We start from the raw sequence: 12,500 nt of genomic DNA on the forward strand, positions 1-12,500 counted from the left end.
CATTCTTTCTGCTTTTTTTTTTACTGACGAAGATGAATGTCCGTCATAACTGTAATAACGAATTCCATTTCGATGCTTTGTTATTTTTTTAATTAATTTTGTCACATCATCGATAGGTAGTAGGTAGTCACAAACTCTACACGGCGTAGGATCAATATTGTATTTCATAAATAATGCAAAAGTTGCCATAAAAAAACACAATTGTGTGGAGCCGTTACTCAAGACATTCAGCACTATAGTGTTTATAAGCGTAACAGGGCAGAAAAATGTAGAGACTTACAAGAGAATACATTGCTTTCTCTAATTACATGTGTTGTTTCTTTGCTTCTAAAACACTTTGTAATGCATATCAGTTTGTCTGAATTCACTTCCCTAAACCTGCAAGTCGTATTATGATAATTATAATTTTTGCCAGCTACACTAGTACAGTATCAGAGGCGCCGATGAAGAGCGTAATTTTTCTGCCACTGGAACGGGCCAACCAGTGTGAGGGGTATGTTGTGTATGTCTCTCGGTATGTTGTTCGGTTTAATCTCACGCCCTTTGGACTAAACAAATCAATCATAGATTCTGCGCAGGGTAAATTTACCTAATTCATTTTGATTAAATTAAAAAAATATATGATTGGAATAGATGCGAAATCACACCAGCAAATAGATGGTTTATAGCTTCATATATTTCATTTTTTGTTGGTATCACTTGTCCATTGCCTGTGTTGTACTGTATATGTCACATCTCCAATTCACAACAAAATCATACCTCATCCCTAGGCTAGTAATTTCTTATCTTCTCACCACCAGAATTCCTAAAACAATTCCCAGACTGGGGCTACACCGTTCTAATATGACAGACAATCAAAGACTCTTCCTTGTTGGTTTCAGTCCAGTGTGGACAATCCAACCTGTGTAAATCAAGCAGCGACATGGGAAGAAACATCAAAGCCATCTAGCAAGAATTATTTATTCCTTCTGGTTAAATAGACAAAGTTACGGGAAATATTGATTCCCACGATGTTGTTCACTGTGCCTAAATCACGACAATCCGACTTTACATTCGTTTTGTCGAACATCTGTAAATTTGAAGGCCATGCTAAACACTTAGAATGGTCCAAGTCGGGCAGATTGTCGTCTACCAATACGCCTTTAACATACCAAGTGATATTCAAGTGGAAAAAGTGAATTTTCCACGTCCTAACATGGAAAAGAATAATGTTTCAATGATCATGATATTGTGAAAATCCTATTCTATACTTAACTACTATCACGTTTTCTTGAGTATTCATTTTCCGAGTAATTAAAGGGTTTTTAACGTCCCATCGTTATGTGCTATCAAACGTAACTTCCGTCGGTGTGGGAACATAAATTGGACAATTTGTGTTTTACAATGGCGTAATCCAAAACATTTTTATGATAACCAACAACACTAAATGGATCTGACATGAATAGTGATGATGCGACTCTAAGTGCAACGACTGTGTATCAAAATATTGTCATTTCCGTTTGGAGTAGTATGGCAGAAATAGCAGGCCGCAATAAGATAAATCAAACCTTATTTTGTGCAAATTGTGTGTCTGCCGCAGCTAAAGATTTATCGTACTTAACCTTAACTGTATCCTTTACATCGTTGAGGTAGTCGTATTGTGTCAGTCTTTGTCTTCATGTTTACTCCATCCTTCCTAACCCGTAGTAGCGAATCCGATTCAACGCTTGCATTTTCTGCCTGAGGTGTTTTCCAAAGCTTCACCAACATAATCAAAGGACCAGCATGCTCTGTCCTAAGCAGTTATCCATACATAGTTCAAATTCGATGACTAGTTTCACAACACATGATAGTCTGTGTTTTGGGAACATTTAAAAAGATATCATTCCCAGGGATTGAAATAACGGGAGTTTTTTGTGGTACTTGCGTTTTATGACACAAAGGTCACTTCCGTCTTCATTGTCGCTCATAAGACTTCCTCGTTCAGTAAGTCTTTTGACATTGATTGTTTGTCTAGAGGTGTGTAATAGGGCCTAGCCTGTCTCTGTCTTCTCTGTTTTGTCATTGCCCATACATGAACATGTTTTGTTATGTTTATCAGTATTCTAATTGTTATACTTACAGCATGACCGGAAATCCATTAGATTATTTAACTCCCAGACAGATCTTTTACCAAATCAACCAATATTCCAAATTGTTCATGTGTAGTCACTGTTTGGTGCATTGTTACTCTTATCATCAAGCAACGGTGCTGTCTCGGCACCATTAAGCTTCCTAAGATATATATAAAAGGATAAATCAAAATATGTCAAGGTTGTAACCATCCTTCTAATTGTAAGACAGGTTGACTGGGCAGAAATCCTCCCTAGTAGGCAGGCCTTTCTACAGACAATTACCTGGTTATGTATCCTTTGCAGAAGATGAGCTATGCGTATAACGGCAGATGAGTATTATATTGTTCTAAGTATTATACTGAGCTTGCATTTCGAAACGTTATTCTATTTTTTCCGGTCAGCCTAAATAACGGGTAGCAGTGGAGCGGTATGTATCCGTAGACCGAGCCGATTGAACATTCCCCTGGTAACCCCATCCTTTGTCTTGTCGAGCCTGATTGCTATTTGTGACCACGCCCTCAGTGATCTGGACGCCGTCCAAGAACCAGCTCGCTGTCTGTGACTCGAGCACTCCACTCTCCGTACACCGCGCAGTGACTTGGCGGTTAGCCGTCAGGGTACTCGGTACGGTGAAAGTCACGGCGACTGTAGAGCAAGATTCAAACAAAGTGACATAAGAAATGGCAGGGGATCGCAGCTTTATTTATTTCATGTTTGATATCAGACCATCGTGAATAAAACTTTGTAGACATGAGCCTAAATATGATTTGTCATGTCAGCTTACAAATTATTTGATAATTTATTCAAATATGGAAAGAGACAAACGCATGAGTTGAACATTTTTATTTTCTAATTGTGTCATGGTCATGCTATGAAAAACAATGTGTCTCTTTTGAATTGATATGCAAAGCATTCTTTTTGAGGCGCTGATTAATACACAAACGCACCTTATGATAAAAGATATTATATTAGGGGAAGGCTATCTTACCACAGGAATGCACCAAGAACAGCAACATCCAACACGTGATCATAATCACAGCCATGTCGACCTCCAATTTAGTGTCCAAATCTGCAAGAACATTGAATGCATGCGTGATGAGGTGATATATATATATATATATATATATATATATATATATACATCTTATATATATATATATATATATATATATATATCAATGAAAAGTATGAAAATATAAGCTACGTAAGAAAAGCATGATTCAAAAAAGTTTCTATTGGTATCATTGCAAATCACGGAAGTGTGTATCATCAGGCAATGTTAATCTAGCTACGTTGCACATGAAGTATTCTTACCAAGAAAGAGATGCTATTAGTCAGAACATGTGCATTCGGTGCCAACCTCCTGTGAATCTCTGGATCATTTATATTGAGATCGGCCTCACGACGGACACGGAAGCAGAGGACAGTGCACAGCCTCGGACAGAGATATCACTCCGCCTATAATAATCGCCAAGCGTTATGTGTCGGCCGTGTCTACTTGTAGGTCCTTCCTGGCCGTAATAAGAGAATGGTTCAAACAAAATACAACCTTGTAAGACCACCATTGCGAAATAGAACAAAAAAAAAAAAACCTTTCCAATCAAGAAAATTGCACGAGGTCAGCTATTGTCATTTCTAATTATTGTATCCAATATGAATGTATGACTTTTTTCAAAGAAGTGTGTTGTATATATATATTTCATTATCCTGTCCCTTAGCGAAAATTCTATAGATTTGAAAAAAAAAAAAAACTCACGTGTCGCTATTAAGCTGGCCCGTCTGCGAACTTTTTTTCTTCTTCTTCTTCTTTTTCTTCTTCTTCGTCTTCTTCTTTTTTTCCTTCTTCTTTTTCTTCTTTTGGTTAATTCTGCCTCCTTCAGTATTATTTGAAGATTCTTGCGCACTGAACTTTGCTACGAAACTGCCCTATAACAACACCAGGAACAAAAAGATAGAATGGACCTATATTACGTCACACCTTTTGCAAAAGCGGGATAGGTTGGACACTTATGATAATGTTTGAAAAATATATGATAAAAAAAATAGTAAAGAATCCCAAAGAAAACAGTTTTCAAGAAGAGGTCAAAATCGCATGTATCACTCCTGTATTTAAGAAGAGATCTGTGGACTTGCTCCCTTCCTTCCGTCCTATGTCAGCTCCCACAATTTATTTTATAAAACATGTTTTATAACCTTGCTTATTTCTTCAGAAATCTGCGATGAATATGGCTTCAAAGAGGGTCATTGCACATCTCATATTTTGTGATTAATTGTATTGTATTATGTGACCGTGCATCACAAAACAAACAAAAAGTCGCACCCCTTGATTTTACGTGAGGACTCCAGAAAGGTGAAACGGGTCAACCAAGTCAATGTTGAGTTTTCCATATTTCTGAAAGAGCTATTTTTTTCCTACATTACTCTTGAGTTTGGGATCATACATTTGATGGGAAAGTGCCTTTTCAGCAGGTTTTCTACACCCCCCCCCCATTTTTTTTTTTGGTAGAGTTATAGTATGATCAGGTTTTTCTTTGAGGCCGATTTTCATTTCTTGAAAATCCTTTGCACACTCTTCACTTTCAACTCTTTTGAAAGGATGATGATGATGCTCTAAAAGTTTGCATTTATCATGAACCGAATGTGTTTATAGAGTATGCTCAATTTCAGCTTAATCTGATAATCCCTTCATCGTTGTTACTATATACAGTGGTTTACATCATGTTTTTGTCCCATTCACGGCACAGGTTGCGTTTGAATATAGACTCTGCACTTCATAGCCTCTTTTCTCAGTTCAAACTTTTCCAGAGTGTGGGCTTTCTTTTCAATATTCATATGGGTTAGGAGAATCCATTTGGATTGACTTATACATCATTTTAAAGCTTAGAGTCTGCTCTTTCAGAAACTGCCCTTAACTGAAAATCCGTATCTGGCAACTTTTTGTTGGTTTTGTGGTGCAGGGTCACTTTATAGTAATATTGTAACGAACGACTCTCATTATGAAGGACTTAATGTTGGGGGCTTTTTTGGGAGGGTGTGGTGACACTCGGGGATTAAACATTATGCACGTTTCTTGCACTACCACTGTTTTGCCTTCGATGTAGAATAATGAGAAAAAGAATGAAAAACCTAAACTCCATTACTTCTCAGTGTGATTTCTTCACAAATGAAGTATCTTAAATTTGATATCACCATACGAATTTTATTTCGGTCGACTACAAGGACTAGAAACGAATAATGCGTGCACATTTCTCTATATATGTGACTTCGCAGCTAATTTTCACAAGTTCACTTTTGTAATGTTTAACAGAAAAATGTCCAACTTGAATCGTAGACCATATAACTGTATGAAGATCCTTTGATAACGAGAAGTCTCGTATGTGCAAGCGGTTTGGGGAAATTAGATGTTACGGCATGTAACTAGATACTAAGGAGAAATACAGGGTAGTGTTTCAATGATAACACTCGTAAAGATTAACACATAAAAGTCACGTGACAGGATGTGAGTCAAGACACAGCATTTTGTTGCAAAACCAATAACAAGCAGACCGTTAAGGATTTCATTCCTCCGATTTGAAATATGAATAAAGTAATTTCGAAAAGATGTATGACTATTAAAGTTCAGAGGTACTTGACGATGATCAAATGCAATCTAAGATTGTCTTTGAGTATAATAAGTTGACGTACTTTAAACATTATCGTGAAATAGTTCACTTTTAGAAATTTTTTTTTTCAGCTCATTTGCCCGCTTTGTGATAGCAATGCATTAAAGTGTAAACACTCGAAAAAAATTGCCCGAATTACCTCGAAAGAATTACAATAATTATTTCGAAAGAGTTACTGAAGGTGCACTTGAAATGTCGAAACACATCTTCCATCATTGGAAATGTCTTATTTTCGATTCTTGTGATATCTTGTACATACATCGCTCTATGAAAAGATGAATTATTGTAACATTATTTCCCCTATAGTTTTCTGGTCCATAATATGTGACCGCCTAGCGCGAAACCCACAGGTAGATTTCTCATATTTCACATGTTTAATCGTCTTAAATGCTGTATTTGACAATTCATCCATGCATATTTTTTTTGGTTATGTTTATTGTTTAGTTGTTGAAGTGTGGAATATGGAACAATAAGAAATTAAAAACAAACAAATAAACATCTCTTTTTTTTTAAATTCTAGATAGTTGCATTGGTCCCATACAACCGTATAAATTTGAACAAGGCAATGCCCTAGCTACCTCTCCCAGCTGCATGCCCCATGCACTGACAAGTGGACAAAGTTATATCCTGGGTGATATAATTGCATTTGTTTGGAAAGCAAGCTTATGAAGAGTGAGGCGAGAACTATACTTCCTCATTAGTGTTATTGTGACACTCCACTCCCAGAAGACACGACATTGGACACCGGTCACTTACGTCTTAAAATCAATAATATGAATATGACACAAACGCCAAATAACGTCTTTCTTCAGTTACGTTGTAATAAGAGATGTTGGCAGTGTATGTTATGTCATGGCAAGTGAGAATATTGATGTGCGATATCTCTTACAAAAATTTCAACAGCAGTAGGGGCACTGTAGCACACAACAGAAAGGACCTAAACACGCCACACACACACACATACACACACACACACACACAAACACATACACAAAATAACCAATTTCTTATGCTGACAAAAAAAAAAATGTAGAACCTCTGGTCACAAACAAACGCGTCGCTATTAATGCACTGGATGTTGGGAAATTTCACATTTAATGCCTTACGAATAGGTTGAGATATATGCTTTATACATCATTAAAATACGAGATTATTTAGTTCTAAAAGATTTTGTGTGGGTTCCCCTAGATTCCTGTTGACATGTATTCCCCAAAGAGACAAACCAGAAGGTGAAAGTATTAAAAAAAAAATCATAACTATCCCTGCTTGTTTATTTTTCCTTTATTTCAGAATTTCAAATCATTCTATGTCTTTTCTTGCTTCATATCATTTTCTTTCATTGCACTGCAAGCAATAACAGAGAAGAATCACAACGATGTTTGCACAAGAACAAGAACAAGAACAGCTGTAAGCGGAAGGAGGAGAAGAAAAAGAAGGAGAGGTGTGCCAAACATGAAATTTCAAATCTGCTAATGTGTAACAGGAAACATCGAAAAACACAGATCAACACAAGAATAGAGTTTTTTTTTTTTTAAAGAGTGAGGAAGAGAGGGAGAAAAGCTCATTTCAAAAGTAGGATTTGGTAACACGCCCTCTTCGGCAACGAATAGGCCACGCTTAATAGTAACTTTCTACGGATATGCATTCTGCTCGGAAACAAGAGCTCTTGGTGAATTCCCGACAAATTAATTAACTACTAAAAAATTAGCTTATGTTTTTATTTTTCCAGCAGATAAAAAAGTAATCCTCTGTGATAGCTATACCCCACATTCGTTGTGCCACCTTGTTCTGATATAAACAAGATACTCAATGTTTTCAATACGTGGGTGTTTTTTTTTTTTACTTTCAATTGTTTTTCTTTTTCAGTAGGATGAAGCTTCATAACAATTATTGCAATAAACAATGCAAAGTAAGTAGTTTTAATCTATTACATATATTTGATCTGATGTATTAGTGTCTGCATTATCGCTGCACATTGTTATGTACCCCATAATACTTCTGCCAACTTCTTGGGCAGCCCTAATTTCGGAAGCATTACATATCGAGGTGCATTTGGCAACGTGTAACAGCAACAGATTGCTGATTGCAAGAACAGAATATTCTACTTATTATAAAGTTACACACACACACACACACACGCACACATGTATAGTATACACATACAACGTATTACGTTATCATATACATATTTTTGCGTATATCTTTGTGTGATTACAAATAAAACGCAATATTAAGGCAGTTTGAGGACAGGTATCAAATTAACCCGTCAAAACATATTTCATTAAAAGTGAGTCTTTTACTGAGTTGGCTGATAGAGCAATTTCCCACAACAGCGTAACACGCAAAATAAAAAAACAACAACTATAATTTACAATGGAAAATAAGAAGCTTTAACATTTTTAAATGATGAAGGTCATGACATATAAAACCTGCATAAGGTAAACTTTTAAACGGACAGACTTTTAAGAGCAAACTGAGGAAAAGAGGTAAATTAGATTGGTGTTCAAAAACTTTCTTGTAATTATCTTTAGATAACAGTATCCTGCTGCTATTCATACCTATATCTGAGCTTTAAAAAAAAATGATACATTATCTCTATGACTTACATTTTCTGTTCTTTTTTTTTTTTTGCCTGTTTGTTCTATTATTTCAACAACCTAGAATTGAGGGAACCTTTGGAGTAGGCCAAGTCGGCATGTAGTAAATCAAACTTTTAAAGTGAAGCAAAACGCGATTATGAAATAAATCAATGAATCAAAAATACAACGCTTTTCTTTAAGGAGGCCGTCATGAAAATACATGCTTCCAAGCAGGAAATCAGGCGTTATTTAATCTAATCATGATCAGAACTTCGACAACATTTCGTTTCATTTACTTTAATATCTTTGATTCACTATAGTATTGAATGTCTGTCTACAAAAGTGTAACTTGTGAGGATGCTCTGTGCAGGTAAGATATTCATCGTGTCAACAGTGCAACATCACGCACTGATTCATGTGGATAAATATTCCGCTTATTCTAACAGCTAGGTTAAGATTTAGCCTAAACTGATTACCCAGCAATGATGATAAGTAATGAATGAATGGTGACAGCACAAATCCAAAATGGACAACAGGCGCTGTTCTTTTATAGCGTGATGCTGACTTACAGATACACGTGTATTTACAAATTTCAATATGCCTGCGGGTAATTGTGACGGTGCTATGAAGATGTAACTGGGTGTTAATTTTTTTCTGGAATAGCTTTACGTTTTATGGTTGGCTAGCCGGTCTGTAAGGATGCTTAGCTGACACCACGTTGTCGTAGATGCTGTCCACACACTCTCGAAAGTTCCAGTTTTGCTCTTTACTCAATCTACGAGCAACTCAGTAGCAGTAGGGCATCGTTGTGCATGATACGGCTCTTCCAGGCTGTCTGGCGGTGAGTTAAGTCTGTAGTCGTTGTGCTACTGGTCGCTTGGTCAGTCTCTCCAGTAGTACTTACCTTAGATTATAATGTCTCGTCTGTGATTGTTATCTGCAAAGACAGACAGAGTTAAATATGTTAATTGCTGACGTATTGACATATTTATTGTACATGACTGGCAAAAACACTCCTTGGTGTGGTCAATATTGTAAATACACGAGTGAAAAAAACCCATCATTTTTCTGTTATTTCATTTGCCGTTTCATAACATATCATTACACTTATTTCATTTTGTGTTTATTACCAACAAGAATGGAATTAGAAAAAAAATCAGATATGCATAGTTTTACAAGATCTATTCAATGAATAAAGGAGATGCTGTAAACGGAATTATAATCAACGTGAAAATCATGTGCTGGTTTACAACAGGACAACAGGTTTATTTGTATATTGAGAAAACTAATAGATTATAACATAAGTTCATACTGTGCCACAAATAACAGTCATTGAATTATATGATATATACATTACATTTATTATATAATCAAACAAAATCTATTCTATTATATAGAAATACATCCATATCATGATGCTGAATCACCTCGGTGGGAGAAGAGAGTTGTTTTCGCCTGATAACTGCAGCAACACACACAGCCACTGATAAGATGGTCACGATAATGGACAATGCTGCAGTGGTGGATTCCTGATGTAACACTCCTTCTACAATTCGCATCTCTGGACAAAACTTATTTGTTGGGATGCAACACGCGGTGCATGAAGGTATTATAACATTACAGTGCGCAATCAGCATTTCCCATGATAATGAACAATACATTTTGTTGTTGTTAATTTGTTCAGTTGTAACGAAATTTCGATATAACGATGTAGAAATTGGAATTATGTTACGATTTTAGGAGTGTCTTACCTTTATGTCCTTTTTTTGAAAGATCACCATTCCAAACAAAAAAAGTTGATCGTGTCAGTAATTAGATATAGGTTTTCCCGCTCAATTTCATATTTGTTTCACTCGAATTCATATAGATGCATTCAATTTCAGACGCTATCGCTTGACGATCAATATCGTTCTTTCGAATTTTGCCTCAAGTCACTGGAATTCATTTCGAGAACACGCGAATTAATTTATGAGCATCAAAAATCATTAAAGGGCAACATTATTTCAATTAAAATCGTTCCAATTTTGTTTTTCCTAATTCGATTTATTTTTAGGGCATTCAAATAAGCGATTTTTTTCGTACGACTTCGTTTACGTGTTATACGGTTTGACAGTTCTTGCATTAGATTTCAAAATCTGTACATTCGAATTAAGAAAGTACCCCAGAGGAGCCTATTTGGGCATTCAATTTCATTTTGTGGATTTCAATTTAATTTCATATGTTCTTTCATAATTTTTTACTACAGCCGCGACGTGGGCCTTATTTTCTTAGTGTCGAACCCAGGGGCTGTATAACTCGTGAGCTGTATAACTCATGAACTGTAATGGGCTGTATGACTCGTGGGCTGTCGGTCTCGTGACGCGTGCACCCCATTATTTTGCATCTTAGCAATGACGTCACGGAATCACGTAAAACACTTGAAAAATCAACCCCAAAATATGTTATTCATCACAATCTAGATAATATTGTAATCATCAGATCATGGTTGTCTGCATCCTTATTTCCATAAAAGACGAGACGTTGTTTTTAATTTAATTCTCGCAAGGGCTTTCTCACAATCAGTTGCAGCTCCGTTCCCTACGAGATTTAATTATGATGATACTGTATTATTCTTGTAGAATTTGCATGTATTGGACAAACCCTATTTCAGTTGATAATGGGTATATTCTTCATTCCAATTGAACAGTATACTTCAAGAACACAGCTAACCAGAAGAAGCAAATAAATGTATCGATCCTGCACATTTGGGTGCTGTTCGTTATTCCGAAGGTTCGTAATTCCGAAGGGTCGTTAATTCGAAACACACAAATTCCCTATACCTAGAGGTTCGTTAATCCGAAAATGAAAACGGGTTCGTTAATCCGAACATTTGTGGCGTTATTCCGAAGGTTCGTAAGGAAAGCAAACCGAATGCAGACTGAAAGAAGGAAAAAAAAGGATAGGGAGAAAGAGATGAAAAATAGTAATTCAGCGAGGGATATGGGAGGACGCCCTCTGCGGAGTATTTGGCTGATCATTAGCATCGTAGTAAAATAGCAGATACAGCGTGTATTAACAACTGATTTGATACGCCATGCTGGGAGTTCCATGGATATCCTTGTAATACAAAGAGCTTTGAGTGAATACATGAACAATCCGATCGCTTGTGCAGCTATTTTATCAAATGTACACACACACACACACACACACACACACGTATGTGCAATTGCGTATGATGTGCCGACGTTATAGTTTATTATCCATTAATTTATTCATGCATTTAGGAGGAACTGAGAGTGCTATTTCCAAATCATCTCCTTTCTATGCTCTAGTTTTGAGTTTTTGAAGCAAGGCTCACGTCTTGAATACGTCAGACCTTTACTCACCTGTTTTTGTGTTGTTGTTTTTTTAACAAGGTACAAATGTAGATGGTTTCGCTTTGTGTATGAGTGTGTGTGTCTGTGCGTATGTGTGTGTGTTTTCGTGCACAGTTTTCAAGTGCTTTAACCCATGTTCCTACTTTCTGCTTAAATTCTATTTTTTTTTGCATATCACTTTCTTTTCCCCTTGTTTCTTTGAGACTTTAGTGTTTGTTTGAAAAAAAAAGGCTCATCAACATTTTCATACATCTTGTGACAGTCTTAATGATGGCATTGTTTATCATGATATTTCAGGTATTACCGCTACCACCTTTCAACTACGATTATGATATTGACATTCCAAAACGTTACCCGTCTTAAAAGTTCAGATTAAAATGAAGTGAAGTAATTTGAATTTGCACCAAATAACAGTATAAGGTGATTTCCTATATTTCTCATTTTTACCAGCAAAACCATTTATCTCCGTAGGTACAGTATAGGCAAATGAATGCGTTTTTTTTTTTTCAAACGAGGCGGTACAATATTGTATGTCTTGATGTTCGGATTGTCCAACTGATTGGATCAAATGTGACCCTGCACCTCAAAACAAACAAAAAGTCGCCAGACATGACTTTTTTAGTTAAGACCATATTCTGAAAGAGCAGACTTTAAACTTTAAGATGATGTATATCTCATATCAAATGAACTCTCCTAACCTATCTAGATATTGGAAAGAAAGCACAAACTCAGGAAAAATGTGAACTGAGAAAAGAGGCTCTGAAGTACAGTGTCTATTCAAGCGCTTAATCTTTACCAAACCGTGCTGGC

The 12,500-nt window shown here is 36.3% G+C and overlaps 1 long non-coding RNA gene across 1 annotated transcript; it reads right to left on the reverse strand.

The window, feature by feature from the left end:
* Nucleotides 1–707: 707 nt before the first annotated feature.
* On the reverse strand, nt 708–3,459 carry LOC139734789 (uncharacterized). The gene is made up of 3 exons (XR_011711176.1): nt 3,408–3,459; nt 3,082–3,162; nt 708–2,738 (listed from the first exon to the last, which is right to left on the reverse strand). It is a non-coding gene; the product is annotated as an uncharacterized lncRNA (long non-coding RNA).
* Nucleotides 3,460–12,500: the final 9,041 nt, after the last annotated feature.

This window comes from Diadema antillarum, unplaced genomic scaffold (genome assembly GCF_040938485.1).
Source record: "Diadema antillarum isolate AM-2024a unplaced genomic scaffold, OU_Dant_1.0 seq00000547_RagTag, whole genome shotgun sequence".
Taxonomy (NCBI): domain Eukaryota; kingdom Metazoa; phylum Echinodermata; class Echinoidea; order Diadematoida; family Diadematidae; genus Diadema; species Diadema antillarum.